General features: G+C 44.3%; 1 pseudogene; it reads right to left on the bottom strand.

Moving 5' to 3' along the window:
• Positions 1-655: 655 nt before the first annotated feature.
• On the bottom strand, positions 656-1,849 carry LOC138161990 (transcriptional enhancer factor TEF-3 pseudogene; annotated as a pseudogene).
• Positions 1,850-5,982: the final 4,133 nt, after the last annotated feature.

Raw genomic sequence — 5,982 nt, 5'->3', positions numbered from 1 at the left:
GATCCAGGACAGATAATTTAAAAATTATTGATCTACCTGAAAGCCATGATCAAAGAAAAAACCTAGAAATCACCCTCCAAGAAATTCTCAAGGAAAATTGCCCTGGTGTTTTAGAACCAGAAGGCAAAATAGAGGTTCAAAGAATCCAGCGATCACCTCCTGAAAAAGATCCCAAAAAGAAAACTCCTAGGAATATTATAGCCAGGTTCCAGAATTCCCAGATCAAGGAGAGAATATTACGAGCAGCCAGGAAGAAACAATTTGAATATTATGGAAACACAATCAGGATAACTCAGGATCTGGCAGCTTCTACACTGAGGGATTGAAGGGCCTGGAATATGATATTCTGGAGGTCAAAGGATCTGGGATTAAAACCAAGAATCACCTACCCAGCAAAACTGAGTATCATGTTTCAGGGGAAAATATGGTCATTCAGTGGAATAGAGGACTTTCAAGCATTCTTTTTTTTTTTTTTGAAAATATGTAATATCTTTAGTTTATTTGAGGTTAGTGGAATATATTTGCTCTTGGGAAGGGGGGGTGGGGGGTGGGAAATGTTCTCTTCTTGATTATGAACTTCAGGCATAGACCAGATCTCCCTCCTTTCCCTGTACACACACAGCCTGGTTCTTCTCATCCTCCATCCCCAAGTCTCTTATTCTTTCACCAGCCGGTAGATGTGATGTTGTGCTCACTTACAGACACTTCAAACACATATGCAATACACAGTTAGGTTTCCTGGGTATCTCTGTTGGTCACCACCTGCAGAACAGTGAAGTTCTCCAATACGCTGTTCATCATGTATTTCTCTGGCAGGTGCTTTAACCTATAGATGAAGTCAATCATATATTCGCAAAGAGGAGACTGGTGAATTCGGTAGTATTCAGTAGGAGTAGTGGCCATTCTCATAGTGGGCATTTTCTGACTCTGCTTTCTCCACAACCTGTTTGCCAAAGGAGCAGACTTTGGTGGAGCAGGTGATGATCATGTTCTCAGGGCTCTCATATTGACTGGAGACGCCACAAAAAGAGTTGCCTTCATCCTCAGTGTTGGTGTTGAGGCCAGCCCAGAACTTGATGAGGAAGAAGGCATTTGAGGGTCCTCGTTCAAAGAGTTCTTTGAGTCCTCCCTTCTTATCATGGAATTTGTCATAGATCTGGTGGATGTCCACCGCTTCGAGGTAGCTGTCACTGCAGCTGTGATTGGACTGGCCAATGTGTACAAATAGGTGCTTGTTATACGTGTCTGGGTCTTGTTGCTGCTCCAAAAAGGCAGAGAACTCCAACATCCAGAGCTTGGAGCTGGCCACACTTTGGCCTTGCCATGGAGGGGTTGACGGCGACAGGGTGGACCCAGCAGGACATTCAAACCCTGGCAGACGGAGCCGAGGCTGAACAGCATAGGTTTGTTGAGAGAAAGGTTTCACATCGTGGGAAGTTCCGGCTTGGCCTGGCAAAGTTCCTTGCTAAAACCCTGAGACTGCTGGGTAGGCTGGTCACCGGGTAAGGGCCATTTTATTGTGGAAGGCTGTAGCAGAGATGATCTGAGCAGATGACATGGTCGCCATATTCTGCAGAGCTTTGTCCTTAGCTTCCTGGTGCTTTAACTTGGCTTGGATCTCCCGAGCTTTACCACTGGCCAGCACCTGGATGTGGTTAGATACCTGCTTCCTGGTTCGAGTTTTCCTGGTCCGGAGCTTAATATAGTGAGCAATCAGCTCATTATGGCCATACATCTTGCCCTCATCTGATAAGATGATCTTGCACCCTCCATAGGGTGGGTAGATGTCAAGGGCCTCTTGGAAGCTCTGCTCAATGTCAGGGCTCCACATGCCCTCTACATCATTGTTGATGGGTTTGTCCAAAGCCTCGCTGCCCTTGGAGACGTTGCTCCCCTCAGGGGAGGTGGGAGAGCTCTACTTGTTGGAGGTAATGGTGCTGGCTAGGCCCTCCAAGGGTCTGCTTGGAGAAGGACCCATTGGACCTGTCCCGAGATGGGGGATGAGAGAGGGATGGTGTGCTAAGTGAGTTCTGAGGGGCACTCTGAGATGCACCAAATCTGCTCCAGCTCTCCAATAATGCTGAACAGGGAAAGGGGCAGGAAGACCCTGGAAGGAGACTGCTAGCCGGCGGAGGCTGGGAGGTGGGGGGTGGCAGGGGGCCGGACTGGGGTGCTAGAGCCTTGGGGAGGCTGCTGTCCCTCTCCACCCCCCTGGCCTCAAGTTTGAAAGATCAAGAATTCTTCATGAAAAAACCAGAGTTGAATAGAAAATTTGACATTCAGATACAAGAAGCAAGAGAAGTTCGAGAAGGTAAACAGGGAAAAGAAATCATAAGGAACTTATCAAAGTTGAACTATTTACATTCCTACATGGAAAAATGACAATTGTAACTGATGAAACTTTTCTTAGTATAAAAATAGTTGAAGGGAATGGATATATATATACATATATATATGTCTATATCGGAAGGTATACGGGGATATGAATACACATGTGAATGAGTGTATATATGTTTACAGATATACATAGATAGAGGGCACAGGACCAAGTTAATAGGAAGGGATGATACTTAAAAGGTGAAATTAAGAGGTGAGCGAAGAATATAAACAGAGGAGATGTAGAGAGACAGAATGGGGTAAACTCTCTCATATAGAGGAGGCAAGGGAAAATGGTTACAATGGAGGGGAAGAATAGGAAGGCAAAAGGGAATGGGTCAACCTTATTCCCATTGAATCTGGCTTGAGGAGGGAGTGAAATACACACTAAATAGGGTATCTCACCCTACAGGAGAGTAGGGGGGAAGGGGATGAGAGGGGGGATGATGGAAGCGAGGGCAGGCTGGGGGGGAGGGAAGTTGGAAGCACCCACTTTTGTAAAGGGATGGGATCAAAGTAGAGAATAGAACAAGTGGGAGGTGGAATAGGAGGGAGGGAAATATAGTCAGTCTTTTGCAATATATCTTCTATGTTACTGTTTTGCATTAGCCACACATGTACAACCTATACTGAACTGCTTATCTTCCCAGTAAGGGTGGGTGACAAGGGAGGAAGGGAATGAATCTGTAATTCAAAGTTTTAAAATCAAATACCCAAATATATATATATATATATGTATTATATATATATATATATATATATATACTATTATTAATACTATTTTACATGTAATTGGGAAATAAGATATACAGGCACTGGGGCATAGAGATCCACCATGCCCTACTGGAAAAGTCGAAGGGGGTATGGGAAAAAATATGGGAGAGAGCAGATTGGAGGAGGGGATATCCTGTGGGACTGCTATTTTGGGGCTGTGGGTAGGGGAAAAACGGGGAGAAAATTTGTAACTCAAAATCCAGTGGAAATTAATGATGTAAATCAGAAGTTAATAAAGCATTTGAAAAATGAAAAAAAAAAAGAATTTTGAAAAGAACTCTGTTGTATTAACCAGAGGCAGTGTTTTGGGAAGAAACCTGGGTTCAATTGAATCTCTGTCACTTACTACTTGTGTGACCTTGGGCAAAGCATCTCTGGACCTCAGTTTGCTCATCTGTGGAATGAGATGCTTCGACTAGACAATCTCTTAGGCCCCTTCCATCTCAAAATCTATAATACCTCTGCGGTTTATTCTGGTTCTAGATTTATGATCTTTTGATCTCAATTAAACATTGGAAAAAACCCCAGGAGATAAATACTAATGACTTTATCCCCAGTTTACAGAAGAGGAAACTGAGGCTCACAGAGATTATATGACATGTAATAGTAATGACATATTACATATCTATATGTACATAATTATATGGATTTAGCTAGTAATTGCTAGAGGCAGGATCTGAACTTCCTCACTTGTTACAAGCACAGAATCCTATCTACTAAGAGTAGAGTGCCCTCCATGTATCTTTGGAGAGGCAGCCAATAATACATTTCACTGTTCCAGTGTAGAAACAATCCCAAGTCCTTTTCTGTTTCTGCAAAGTGGAGATAATCCTCTCCATGCTCACAGGGCCAGGAGGCGGAATTGATGATAAAAAATAAAAAAAGATTGTAAAATGCTTTGCAAATACAAAGTACTGAGTAAATGCTAAGTAATAATACTAAGACTGCCTGGCGGAGGCCCCTTTTAATTTTGCCAGCCCGGTAATTGTCTGAGCTGTATTAGATTGCTTTTTTTCTTGCAAAAAAAATAGTGTCTTGGTGATGATCCCTGTGTGGGTAAAGGATTGGGCTAATAAAATCTAATGTCTGCTGTTTATGATTTCTACTCAGGTCCTCTCTCCCCAAAAGCTGGGCCTTCAGGCTGTTAGTGAGGAAACAAACCTTATTTGCTTTTTATTTGAGATTAAATGAAGTGTGTGGGTCTCTGCTTGCCTCCACAAAGGCCCTGGGAAAGAAAGGGACGGAGTGAGCAGACGTTGCTCGGAGAGCATCACTACCAAGAGAGGGGCTGGTCAGGGCCACTTTCTCCCCAATACTTGCCACTGCCAACATCATCCAAGTCATCCCTTCACTCAGGTGGTGACGAAGACAGAGGAGTTCTGGGGCCCTGTGGGGAATGAAGGGAGACGAGGACAAGGGAATGCTCTCTTGCACTGTTGAGTCCCAACCTTCAGTTACAAGTTATATACCAAAGACATGGGTTTGATCCTGAATAACCTAATTTTTTTTTTTAAAGCAATCGGGGTTAAGTAACTTGCTTAAGGTTACATGGCCAGTTATTTCTGGGTGTGGTGCTGAGTATCTGAGGCCGGGACTTGATCCAGGTCATCCCGACACTGGAGCCGGTGCTCTTACTCGCTGAGCCACCTGGCCGCCCCTAAGCAATTGGGGTTAAGTAACTTGCTCAAGGTTACACGGCCAGGTGTTTCTGGGTGGGTGCTGAGTGTCTGAGACCGGGATTCGATCTCCAGGTCTTCTCAACACTGGAGCCGGTGCTCTTACTCGCTGTGCTACCTGGCCGCCCCCTGAATAACCTAATTAATTACCCAGTGTGACACTGAACAAGGGTCTAGACCTCTCTGGGCTTCCAGTTGCCAAGTATTAATCATTCTACTCCTACAATATTTCTCAAATCTGCCTCCTTTTCTCCATTCTCCTAGCCACTACCACTAATTCAGGCCCTATCACTTTTTTAAAAACCTTTTTTGGCTTTTTGGAGGGGGGAGGGCAGGGCAATTGGGGTTAAGTGATTTGCCCAAGGTCACACTGCTAGTAAGTGTTTAGAGTCTGAGGCTGGATTTGAACTCAGGTCCTCCTGACTCCAGGGCCGGTGCTCTATTCAGCCACCCCAACCCTATCACTTTTTTACTGGACCATTTGAAATAGCTTCCTAATTGGTGTCTCTGCTTCCAGTCTCTAACCTCTCCATTCACCATCTATCAGTCTTATTCCTAAAACATGAATTATACCTTGTCATTCTTCAGTGACCCTTCATTGTCTCTAGGATAACTTACAAATTCCTCAGTCTGGTATCTAAAGCCTCCCACAATTCATCTTTAGCCTTTCCTTCCAGATTTAGTATATCAAATTTAGGACCCCAACCTGACTTGTCTCTTCTTTCTATAGGTTGACTCACTCATTCTAATCTATATTGGCATAATGTGTGTGTGTGTGTGTGTGTGTGTGTGCCTGTGAGAGAGAGAGACAAAGAGAGAGAGAGACAGAGAGAGAGAGAGACAGAGAGAGAGACACAGAGAGACAGAGACAGAGACACAGAGAAACAGAGAGAGACACAGAGAGAGACAGAGAGAGATAGACGGAGACAGAGACAGAGAGAAGGGTGGGGGAAAGAGAGAAACAGAGAGTGAGAAAAGAAAGAGAAAGAGAAGAAATAGAGAGAAAGGGAGAGGGGGGAGAGAAAAGGGAAGGAGGAGAGAATCAGAGAAAGACAGAGATGGAGAAACAGAGACAGAGAGGTGGGGGAAGTAAAGATGAGAGGAGAGAGAGAGAAGAGAAGAGAAGAGAAGAGAAGAGAAGAGAAGAGAAGAGAAG

This window comes from Petaurus breviceps, unplaced genomic scaffold (genome assembly GCF_028583685.1).
Source record: "Petaurus breviceps papuanus isolate PSGF00001 unplaced genomic scaffold, PetGlider_PUasm1.0 103, whole genome shotgun sequence".
Lineage (NCBI taxonomy): Eukaryota > Metazoa > Chordata > Mammalia > Diprotodontia > Petauridae > Petaurus > Petaurus breviceps.
Note: the sequence above shows the minus strand (reverse complement) of the source record. Positions and strands in the feature narration are given on the sequence as shown.